The sequence below is a fragment of the Gracilinanus agilis genome, chromosome 1 (genome assembly GCF_016433145.1).
Source record: "Gracilinanus agilis isolate LMUSP501 chromosome 1, AgileGrace, whole genome shotgun sequence".
Taxonomy (NCBI): Eukaryota; Metazoa; Chordata; class Mammalia; order Didelphimorphia; family Didelphidae; genus Gracilinanus; species Gracilinanus agilis.
In genome coordinates this window covers 266398912-266411459 of record NC_058130.1, presented here as the reverse complement: position 1 = coordinate 266411459, position 12548 = coordinate 266398912, and positions in this window count along the sequence as shown.

Sequence of the window (12548 nt, the reverse complement as noted above, 5' to 3'; positions counted from 1 at the left end):
TGGAGAATAAACTGGAATGGGGAGACACGCCAAGCAGGGAGACCAATTAGGAGGCTGTTGCAATCATTCCAGTGAGAAAGGCTGAACTAGGTAGGGCATTATGTGAACGAAGAGAAGGGAAAATATACAAGAGATACTGAAAAAGAAATGATAGGACTTGACAACTGATTGGATATGTGGAATGAGTTAGAGTGAAGAATCAAGGAGAAAACAGGCACCTAGTGGCCTGAGAGGAGACGATGGCTGTCCTCTCAACAATAATGTAGAAATTCAGAAAAGGGTAGATTTTGGGGGAAAGACAATTAGTTCTCTTTTGCATATATTAAGTTTGAGATGCCTATAGGACATCCAATAGGAAAGGCCCAAAAGGAAGTTAGTAATGTAAGACTGGTAGGAAGTTCAGTGATATAGTAAATGAAGTGTCAGGTCTGGAGTCAGGAAAAACCTCAGTTTAAATCCAGTCTCAGACACTGACCCTGGACAAGACACTTAACCATGTTTGCCTCAGTTTCTGAATCTGTAAAATGAGTTGGAGAAGGAAATGGCAATATACTCCAAGATCTTTGCCAAGAAAATTCCCATAATGGGAACTGAGCAACAACAACAGCATCAAAGATTATTGCAACCCAAGTCATTGAGAAGTCTAGGGAAACACTGCTGAGCTAGGGCTTTCAAGTCCCTTTAATCAAGCACTTGAGGGTAATATGTTTACCTAGAGACTGATACTCTGGTTTATTCAGTAGCTACATCACAGAACATAAGACACAATGGCCAGATTTAGCTTTTTGCTTGAGCTTGGAAAGGGAGGTTCAGAGCCCGAGAAAAAATAACCTAGGAGATCAACCATGGGTTTTCAACATCTGGGGTAAATACCATACTATTCCTCTCACTCTTCTCATGTGCCTGGAGATTTGACTGGAAAGCCAAGGGAGGGAGTCATCTTGGCAGAACTTGTTGGGGAAGCTTGCAAAATACCTGGCTCCAAGCAGTCTTTACATTTGCAGTTTTATGAGCACTAAAAATTCACACATTCTAAGTAAAATGTTATTTTTTAAAATGGTTTTCCCTTGCCCAGAGAAAGAATAAGCCTAAGGCTATCATGCTCTATCTTCTTTATTTTAACCAGCAGATAAATAATTCCCACAATACCCATTAATTAGAAATTTTCTATTTGTCTACATATATTTTCAAATGATGACAGTGAGTCAGTTGCATTGTTCCCCAGGGATTCTTTGTCTCTTAGGCCAACTCAGTGGGACAGTTGACATAGAGCAATCTCTCCAAAGCCTCCCCAGCCATTCTACCCTTTTACCCTGATTTTTACTTGGTAAGCAATGATTAATGCGACACAATTGGCAGCCCAAGTCTCAGGGAATCTGGCTGGCAATCACCTGCTTCAGTCAAAAGCTAATAAATCTAATGAGGCAAAAGGCAACAGACCAGCAAACAGCACCTCTTTAAAAGTACTGTAGTGTAAAGAAAAGATCTATGGGGAGTATCATGGAGACAACACTAGCCTGTGCTTTTCTTAGTCAACTTTCCTGAGATTCATTATCCAAAATTGGCTTCTAAAAGCAGTGCTTGGCACATGGCCTCAGACTTATGGCTCCTCTATTCCCAAAGTATGAGCTAATGGTACAAGTTTGATCCTGAAACTTTAATATATTTGGAGGACATAAAGGACTACATAATTACGTCCTTTTAAAAAATTGTCTTTTTTCTATTATAGTTATTTCTCACTAGTCCTCAAGACTGAACTTTTCTTGTGACAAAGAAACACAATAAGAAAAATACCTAATATGGAAACCTCTGAAATATATACAATATTCTGTTCTACTAGTCTTCTCCCTTTCTGTCATGAGTAAGGAGTTATTTTTGATTATCTCTTTCCAGGAAACTCATTAGATTTTCTATAATTCAGTGTTCAATGTCTTTTTTGGTGGTCTTTTCACTTAAATGGTATATGTTATTGTCAGTAATATTATTCTCTTGTTTTTGCCCATTTTGCTCTGTATCAGTTCATAAATCATAATTTTCTATAACTGAATTATTCATAGTCATAATTTATTACTCTACATTAATACTCCATGAAACCAAAAATGTTTCCCTAAAAAAGTCACTTACTATGTTTCTTTTTTTTTTTTTTAAACCCTTACCTTCAGTCTTGGAGTCAATACTGTGTATTGGCTCCAAAGAAGAAGAGTGGTAAGGGTAGGCAATGGGGGTCAAGTGACTTGCCCAGGGTCGCACAGCTGGGAGGTGTCTGAGGCCAGACTTGAACCTAGGACCTCCTGTCTCTAGGCCTGGCTCTCAATCCACTGAGCTACCCAGATGCCCCCTTACTATGTTTCTATGTTACTGCTAACTTAAAGAATGCTGCTAGGAATATTTTACTATTTTTTTTGTCTTTGATTTCCTTTGGGCATATGCCCAACATAGGGCTGCTTGGGTCAAAGGATATATGGATGGTGTAGTGACTTCTCTTGCATAATTCCAAATTGGAAATCCAACTTCAACAATTATGTTACATTTTACTTACCTTCCTGTATTTGACTATTTCCATATTTTTTCATTTTTACTATTTTTCAGGGGGAAGAGTGAAAACTCTGAATTGTTTTAATTTGAAATTCTATTACTTAGGGTGTAGCCACAATGGCAGCTTAGTAGCAGCAAAGCAGAAACCACTCTGACTATCCTTCTAAACTAATCTTTTAAAAGTGCTTCAAAATGACAGAAATCAAGACCCAACACCAAGACAGAGTCAGGGGCTCTCTTATTGAACACAACTTGGAAAGTAGGCAGAGAGAGTCAATTTTCATAAGATAAGGGAGAATCAGAAGTAAAACTGCACATAGAGGAGTGCTGGTCAACCACGCCCTCTACCTCCTGTTCTAGGTTCTGTGATTGGACACAGGCTAACTTTGGGACCCCGAGACAGGAGCTACATCACCAAAAGAACACATCAGACCCATCCCTGGAAATGCAGGGCCTGGCACCAGCCTGCAGTGATGTCCAGAAGTCATTGGACTGGACCCTTTCAAGCCTCCAAGACTGCATTGAAGACTGCCCCAGGGCAAATTAGCTCAGCATGCCTAATCCTGCAAACCAGGAGAGACAGAATCAGCAAGCAGCTTGTAGAATTTCCAGTCTACACGCACACACACACACACACACACACACAAGCTAGGAAAATCAGCAAACAATAGGGAAAAAAAATTTACCCCTGGAAAACTTCTATAGGAAAAAAGAACAAAGAGCAGAACCAATAGAGAGGATGGTGAGACCCAAGCAACCAAAAGCAAAACTTCAAAAATGGTCTCAAATTCTAAAATTCTATAACCATTTGTGATTTAGGCCATGTTTCATGTGATCACTTATAGCTTGTAAATATTCATTTGGAAAAAAAAGCATCTTTTTCTTTATTTTTCCATGGTTACATGATTCATGATTTTTCCTACCACTCTTCCCTACCCCCTCCCAGTGCTGACAAGCAGTTCCACTGTACGTGTATCCAAGGATACGTGTATCCTTGTTCAAAACCTATTTTCATGTTATTCATATTTGCAGTAGAGTGATCTTTTAGCATCAAAACCCTAATCATATCCCCATTCAACTATGTGATTGATCATATGTTTTTCTTCTGCATTTCTGTTTCCCCAGTTCTTTCTCTGGATATGGACAGCATTCTTTCTCATAAGTTCCTCTGGATTGTTCTGAATCATTGCATTGCTGCTAGTAGAGAAGTTCATTACATTAGATTGTGCCACCATGTTTCAGTTTATGTATACAGTATTCTCTTGGTTCTGCTCCTTTTGCTCTGCATCAATTCCTGGAGCTCTTTCCAGTTCACATAGAAATCCTCCAGTTCATCATTCCTTACAGCACAATAGTATTCCATCACCATCAGATACCACAATTTGTTCAGCCATTCCCCAACTGAGGGGCACTCCCTCATTTTCTAATTTTTTGCCACCACAAAGACACAGCTATAAATTTTTTTGGACAAGTCTTTTTCCTTATTATCTCCTTGGGGTACAAACCTAGCAGTGGTATGGCTGGGTCAAACAGCCGACATTCTTTTAAAGCCCTTTGAGCATAGTTCCAAATTGTCCTCCAGAATGGTTGGACTAATTCACAACTCCACCAGCAGTGTATTAGTATCCCAATTTTACCACATCCCTTTCAACATTTATCACTTTCCTTTGCTGCCATATTGACCAATCTGCTAGGTGTAAGGTGGTACCTCAGAGTTGTTTTTATTTGCATTTTTCCAATCAGGAGGGATTTAGAACACTTTTTCATGTGCTTATTGATAGTTTTGATTTCTTTATGTGAAAACTGCCTGTTCATGTCCCTTGACCATTTGTAGATTGGAGAATGGCTTGATTAAAAAAAAGCATTTCTTCATAACCCTTAACTACTTTTGTACTAGGTAATGGCACTTAGAGCTGTATATTTGTCAGTTCCCTAAATATTTTATATATCAAACTTTTAATGACTATAATAAAAATGTTTTCCTACTCTGTGTTTTGTAACTATCTTTTCGTTGGTTTCATTTATGGGGAGTATTTTTATTTTATGCAGCTAAAATTATTTATATTGATTTTCAAGGTTCCTTTTATGAAAAGTAATATGGAATAGTGGATAAAGGGATGGCCTGGGAGTAAGGAAAATCTATATTTAAGTCCCACTTCTGTTGTATACTGACTGGGATTCTGGTAATGTTGTTTAACCTCAGTGTCCCAGTCAACTCTCTTAAGAGTATAAATTGCAGAGCAGATATGGGTCTACAATAATGCCTCTTATTTAAGCGGATGGCAAACAGAAATCAGCAATAAAACAACAATAACAAAACTGAATGGTCTAGGCAGAAATAAGACAAGTATAGTTCCTAAAACAAGACAAGTAAGAGTAACTAAGTAGCTCAGTAGATAGAAAGCCAGACCTGGAGACAGGAGTTTGGGGTTTGAAATTGGCCTCAGATACTTCCTAGCTGTGGGACCCGAGGTAGTCACTTAACCCCAGTTGCCTAGCCCTTAGCACTCTTGTGCCTTAAAAGCAATACTTAGCATTAATTCTAAGACATAAGATTAAGATTTGAAAAAAAAAGGCAAGTGACAATGTTAACTGTACTCTATTCAAGTCAGATCACATTTGGAGTCTTGAATTCCTTTCTGAGAACCAGATTTTCAAAAGGACATTGACGAACTCAGTCAGTCTGGAAAGAAGATCCCTTGGAGAGTGAAAGAGCTGGATACCATGCCTTAAAAGTGCCAGTTTAAGGAAATAAGAGTGTTTAACCTAGAAAAGAGAAATATTTGTGGGTTCAGGAGAACTGTCATCAATATTTGAAGGGCTGTGGTGTTGAAGAGGAATTAGACTCTAGAGAACAGGAGCAAGAAGTAAGGATGGAAGACAGCCTTAGATTCCATTAGTAAAAAAGTTCAGAACAATTGGAACCATCCAAAGCTAAATGGGTTACCTGGGGAGGTAAGTGAATCCTCATCAACAAAGATGCCCACCTGCATGATGGGCATGTCACAGAGAGTTTGCTTGATAGGCCAGCAAGCAACAAAGTTTTATTAAGCTCATACTATGTGACAGGCACTGTGCTAAGTGCTGGAGATACAAAAGAAGACAAACCTAGTCCTCAGTGAGTTTACATCCTAATGGGAGAAAAGGAGATATAAAACATAGTTGAATGGGAGCACAGAGGAATAAAGAGAAGAAGATACCTTACACAGGGGCATGGTGAAAATATCCAGAGAGTCAGAAACACAGTCCAGAAGCATGGTTGGCCTGACCCTATTCCCAGAACAAAGATCCCCAAAAGAAACTCATCAATAGTGGAAGGAAACAAGCATGATAGAGGAATAATGCAGGACAAGGGGTTGATCCCAGGTTTTATGAGGAACTACAACATGAGAAATAGGAGTACACTGAAAGTAGATCAAATCAGTTCATGGGGTCTAATTGTTAAATTTTCAGTCTTAGCATTTCCACACTGGAAATTGGCAAATGCTACAATTCAGGACTACATTTATTGTTTTGTTTTTTGTTGAGAACAGAGTTCAGCATATGCAGCTAATGAGCCAAATCTGGCCTATTACCTGCTTTTGTAATATCCTTTGAACTAAGAAAGGTTTGATCTAAGCCAGAGTTGGCCTGTGGGTCATAGTTTGCCAATTCTATTCTACACTTAAGAAAGTGACAGAGAATGTGGTAATAATGTTGATCAAACTTAAAGGTGCATTATGGGTACATTTTGGAGTGTCTATTATTAAATATGTTTAATATAAATAGCATATCTTTGGTGAGAAGGCAACTAAATCATAACTTTAGATTATGTCTGATGTCTGAAGATCCTTATCAATACTGAGATTTTGTGATTCTCTGAAAAATGATTTCCTATACCTATAGCTTCACAAACACTCAAATATCATGAATGGAAGAATTTATTTTGTTGATTGCCTGAAAATAATGATGATGAGAAATTCTGCAAAATACATATATGTTATCCTCTGTGGAAAAGGACATCCACTAAATTAAGATTGAAATTTAAAACTGGGGTAATGAAATGTCTCAGCAAGAGGCAAAGGAGAGTGGAAAAAATTAAGAGCTCATGCAGAAAAACATTTTACCAAGTTAGATACAAATAATCAAAAACACATTGCACAGATTGTTTTCCCTGAAATACGCATACTTTTTAAAATTAAAAGACTGAGTACTTAGCAAAAGAAAAAAAGGAAAGAAAGAAAAAAGAAAACATTACTGAGAGTTTACCAAGCTTTAAATACCTAGGAAATTTTAAAAAATAAGATTTTCCCCCTTTGTGTTCTTCTGCCAATATTTAAAATATGAAAAACTGGGGAGTGAAGCATCTCCCTTTGCCCAGGTAGTTGTTTGGGTCTTTTCATTATGAAAGTCTTCACTGAGTTTGTTTATTTAAATCACCTCGGTTTGTATATTTACAAATATACTGTTCAAAATATGGAGAGAGTGTTGTCTCCCCTCTGAAGGAATCCTAAGTATCAGGGGCATTTTAGTATTGTCTTTCTAAGAGATAAGTGGTAATTCCCACAGTTAAGAGAGAAAAAGATTCATGTTATAGAAAAATCTCATGCTATCCTTGGCAGGTACCCAACTTTTTTATGATTCCCACTTCTCTCTCCCAACCCCATACTCTAATTACAAAATGAAGGCACTATCTAAACAACATCTTGAAGTGAATATTTACCTATAATCTGGCTAATTATTTAATGCAGAAAGCCAAAATATACAGCTCAATGAATTGTTCTGAGTATTTGGGGGCAATGCCCAATGAATGTCTAAAAAGTAAAAATCAGAATTCATGCTGGATTTTTTTTTATTGATTTACTCAGTTATCAACATTGATCAAATTAAGCAGATAATTACAGTGTGTTCATTTTACTAAATACTATACATTAGCAAGCTGAATAGCAGAGCAAAATATATGGTAATGAGATCAAAGAGGACACTGAAAAAAAAAGGAAATCAATTTTCTCCCCTCTTCTTTCATGAAACAGAGAATGGGGGAAATACTGAGAGGACTGAGTCCTTAAATCTATGGTTGGAAGATATTTCAATGAATGGGAAATTTTTACAAGCACAAATTGTAGAGTATGATAGAGTTACTCAATCTTTAAACTATTCTAGGTACTAAAAGACATCAACACATTTTTTTTTGCTAATTAGACTAATTTACCCAGTTACCTATATTGATCAAATTAAGCAGATAATTATGGTGGAACTGGAGGAATTCTATGTGAACTGGAATGACCTCCAGGAATTGATGCAGAGTGAAAGGAGCAGAACCAGGAGAACATTGTACACAGAGACTAACACACTATGGTAAAATCGAATGTAATGGACTTCTGTACTAGCAGCATCTCAATGACCCAGGACAATTCTGAGGGATCTATGGAAAAGAATGCTACCCACATTCAGAGGAAGAACTACAGTAGTGGAAACAGAGAAGAAAAACAACTGCTTGAACACATGGGTTGATGTGGATATGATTTGGGAAGTAAACTCTAAACAAGCACCTTAATACAACTATCAGTAATATAGAAATCGGTCTTGATCAATAACACATGAAGAAATTAGTGAAAATGCACATCTGCTACTGGGCAGGGGCTGGGGTGGAGGGAGCGTGGAGTTTGGGGGGCAGAGAGTAAGAACATGAATCATGGAACCATTGAAAAAATGTTTCTAAAAAATAATAAAATTTAAAATTAAATATTGAAAAAATAAAATAATAATAATAAATATTTATAGCAGCTCTCTTTGTGGTGGTAAAGAATTAGAAATTGAAAAGATGTTCATCAATTGAGGAATGTGAAATAAATTGTGGTATATGATGATGATGATGAAATATCATCCTATAAGAAATGATAAGCAAGATGATATCAGAAAAAGTTGGGCAGACCTACATTGTATTATTTAAATAAGTTCTGGGGTTCTATTTAGAGGTATTTGGGGCTCATTTGAGCCTTAAGGTATGTAGATATATGACAAACTTCCTGTGGACGTTTAGGGGACTTTGGAAACTACATTTCCCTTGCTCACATATTTAGTACTGTTATTTCTCTTATATATAGAATGGCAATTTTCTGTAGTCCTGGCCCTGAATGGGTAATTTCAAACTGCTTAAATCACTTTTATTGAGCCCTGATTCAAGGACCTATTATAAGTTTATTTTTCTTTTCATTTTTGCACATTTACATTTAATTCACAAGTTAATTTTAGTGTATAATTCTCAGAAGGAAATGTATGTTTTATAATCTATAATGTAAAGTTTAAATTCTTTTGAAAGTAATTTCAGGATTAGAATTTTGCCATCTCTCCAGAATCCAGACAACGAACCTGTTTGGCGAAGACACCATGAAGATGCCTGAAGAGCCTTCACTGGATCATGAAGATCCAAATTGAACTTTGAGGTACAGTTGACTTGAACTATGGGGAGTTGAATGAGTTGAATGCATTTGTTTTGAATGTACACTCTTATGCCAATAGGGGACTGTCCCAGATTGGCTTTTTGTCAATGCAGCTAGTTTTTATCATCTTTTCTTTTATCCCCAGTTTCCTGTAATTTAGAAGTTGACTATGTTTAGAAGATCCACTAAAAAAGACCAGTCCTTTTACTGGAACTACATTTCCCATGATTTCTCTTGTAAAATGGAGGTAGACAGGAAGTGTGATGACATAAGAGAATGATATAAAAACTCCTGGGGATCATTGGGCGCGCACTCTTTCGTATGAGGCAGCCAGTTGGGCGGAAGCTAAATGGCGGGGGGGTTTGAAATAGCTCTCAGCCAGGCACAGTTTTATATATTTTACCAACATGACTATGGTAATTAAAATATTACTTTTCCTCTTAATATCAGCCTTTATCATTTTTGAACATAACAACATGAACTGAGAAATAAGCAGAACCAAGAAAAGTTTATACACAGTAACAGCAATATTGTATGATGATCAACTGTGAAAGATTTAGTTATTCCCAGCAATGTGTTGATGCAGGACAATTTTGAAGGACTTATGACAAAGAATCCTGCCCACATCCACAGAAAGAACTATTGAAGTCAGAATGGAGATTAAAGCATACTATTTTTCACTTTAGTTTATTTGTGTTTTAATTTGGGGAGTTTTGTTTTATATGAGTATTCTCTCACAATAATGATCAATATGAAAGTATGTCTTGAATGATAATACATATATAACCCAGATCAAATTGCTTGCCAGATCTGGGAGTGGGGAGGGGAGGGATGGAGAGAGACAATTTGGATCTTATTATTTCAGAAAGCATATGCTGAAAATTGTTATTACATGTAACTGGGAAAATATCTTTAAAAACAGAAACCATAAACTATATGCCAATAAAACTAAGAACTTAAAGAAAATGGATGTATAATTATTGAAATAAGAAACGCCCAAATTAAAAACACAGTAAATAAAAAAAACTTAAACAACCTAAGCTCAGGAAGAATGACCAAAAATCTACAAATAAATTCTATCAAACATTTCTATATCAATTAATTCCTATGCTATATAAGTTTTTCACAAAAAAGAATATATTTTTAAAAAGCAGAGGAGGATACTCTACCAAATTCCTTTCATGTAACTAGAATCCTGCTAACCAAATATCAGGGACTGATAAAGCAAAGAAAAAACAACTAGATACCAGTAGTATTAATGGACTTTGATAGTAGACTTTAAAATAAAATTTTACCAGAGATTACAGCAAAATAAAAAAAATGCCTCATTTTCACTACATTAGACCTATATGCAGGATGTGATTCAGTAACAGAAAGATTAGGATAATTAATCATGTATGCTACAAAAACATAAGATTATGTAATAGGATAAATGGATTTAGATCTTGAAGGGATGTTAGATGTCATCTAGTCCAACCCATATATTAAGAAACTGACAATCAGAGAGGTTGAATGATTTATTCACAATCACTTGGTTAGGAAATATCAAAGATCAAATCTTTCTTTGCCAAGATCTAGGGCCAATTTTCTAGCTATGTCATCATGTTGCTTCCCAAGCATTTCAGAAAAAAACTTTTCTTTTTTTTAAATTATATTTTTATGTGTTTTGTTAAATAGTTCCCAACTGCATGTAAAAAATTCTTTTAATTTTTTTTTAATTCAGAGTTTCAAATTATATCCCTTCTACCCCTTGGACAGCAAGCAATTTGATGTTGATTATACATGTGAAGTTATGCAAAACATATTTCTATATTAGCCACATTGAGAAAGAAAAGACACACCAGAGAGACACACAAAGAGAAATAAAGTGTTTTTTTTTTAAATATGATTCAATCTGTACTCAAGTGTCCATCAGTTTTCTGTCTATAGATAGAAAGTATTTTTCATCATGAGTACTTTACAATTATCTTAGATCATTATTTCATCAGAGTAGTTAAGTCTTTAATAGTTGTTCATTTTTACTATAGTGCTGATACTATCTTCTCTTTGTTCTATTCACTTCACTTTGCATCAGTTTACATAAGTCTTCTCAAGTTTTTCTGAAACCATCCTGCTTTTCATTTCTTATAACACAACAATATTTGACCACAATCATATACCACAACTTGCTCAGTCATTCCCCATCGGACATCCCCTCAATTTCCAGTTCTTTGACACTATAAAAAGAAGCCCTTTTCCCTTTTCTTTGGTTTCTTTGGGATAAAATCTAGTGGTATCAGAGAGTCAAACCACACACAGTTTTATAGCAATTTAGGCATAGTGCAAAACTGTTCTCCAGAATAATGGGAGGGATTCACAATTCTACTAAGTGCTAAGTGTCTTTTGTTTTTTTCCACATCTCCTCCAACATTTGTTATTTTCCTTTTCTGTCATAGGGCAGCATTGGTGAACCTTTTCTGAGTTTGAGTGTCCAGGATCAAATTCATGCTGTCTCTGAGCCCCTACATTACTAGAGAGGATTGAGGGAATAAGTGCTTTCTTTGGGCAGCTGAACAGAGGGACGGGGCATGCAAAAAATGTACTGGGGCACTAAGAAGAGGGGGAATGAAGCAGCTCCCTGAATTCCAGCTCTACTCACATGCCATGTCTTTGTCAATGCTGTCATAGGGTATCTTGGCTGTTTAAATTCACATTTCTCTAATCAAAAGTTGTCAGTCTCCCACCACCACCATTTTCCACTTCATGATAAAAGCTCTATCTTGTATGCCTCTTTTATGTGAGATAATTTCCCTAATTCTTCCTCTCCCTTCTACCTTATCCCAAGGCATCCCTCTTTCTCATATTTACAGTTTTTTACATCATCCAACCATAATCAACTAACTTGAACCACCTCTGTCTATGCAGAATCCTTCTAACTGCCCTAATAATTACAAATTTCTGAGAAATTATATATCCCATCTTCCCAAATAAGAATGGGAATAATTTACCCTTATTGTGCTCCATATAATTTTTTTTTCTTTTATGTTTATCTTTTGGGTTTCTCTTAAGTTTTGAATTTGAAAGTCAAATTTTCTATTAAGGTATGTTCTCTTAAGAGGACTGCTTGAAAGTTCTCTATTTCATAACATATACATTTTTCCCTTGAGGGATTACACTCAGTTTTGCTAAGAAGGTCATTCTGGGTTGTAATCTCAATTATTTTGCCTTCTAGAATATCATATTCCAAGTCATCTGGTCCTTTAATGTGAGAGCTGCTAAATTTTGAGTAATCCTAACTGACTTTGAAATGTTTGAATGGCTTCTTTCTGGATACTTGGAACATTTTCTCTTTGATCTGAGTATTGTGGAATTTGGCTGTAATATTCCTGGGAGTTTTCATTTTGTGATCTCTTTCAGGTGGTGATTGGTAGATCCTTTGAATTTTTATTTTACCCTCTGGATCTAAGATATTAGGGAAGTTTTCCTTGATAATTTCTTGAAATATGATGATAGGCTTTTTTTTTCATGCCTTTTGGGTAGCCCATTAATTCTTAAATTATCATCTCCTAATTTATTTTCCAGGTTAATTATTTTTCCAGTGATTTGCTTCAT